A 599-nucleotide genomic window follows, 5' to 3' on the forward strand; every position below is an offset into this window, starting at 1 on the left:
GAACTAAAGGTTTAGAGTCCAAAACTCCTGCTAGTAAACCAATAATGCGAATTACTTTTAACAGGCAATGCAATATTGATCCGTAATCACAGAAGTATTTAAACTATTTTTGTACTAAAATACTAACCACGTATTTTATAAAACATTTTAAATAGTATTATTTATATAACAAAGGATCTTAAGCGATGGGACTTCACAGCATAAGGAATATTGTTGCAAAATTACGAATCTAGGAAGAGTATAGACTTCCTCAATGTTCTATTTGGCATCAGTTGTGCGTTTAGCGTTTACTACTTCCGAAAATGCAATGTCCGTGTTATAGATGATACGACGAATTTTTATAATACTGAATCAAGGTAATAAAAAAATCGGATGGAAAACATTTTTTATATACAAATACCTGATGCAAACTATCATAGGATCAACTTAAGTTTTAACATCTATTCTCGAGAAATTTGTGTTTTCTTATTGACAAAACTTGCTTCCGTAAATCGTAATAAGAAACATTGGTTTTTAGAAACGCATGTAAATACCCGCTAAAAATTATTTTTGGATGATTTTCTATTGGTTATAAAATGTTGCATAGTCATTACTTAGCT

Source organism: Manduca sexta, chromosome 22 (assembly GCF_014839805.1).
Source record: "Manduca sexta isolate Smith_Timp_Sample1 chromosome 22, JHU_Msex_v1.0, whole genome shotgun sequence".
NCBI classification, from domain to species: Eukaryota; Metazoa; Arthropoda; class Insecta; order Lepidoptera; family Sphingidae; genus Manduca; species Manduca sexta.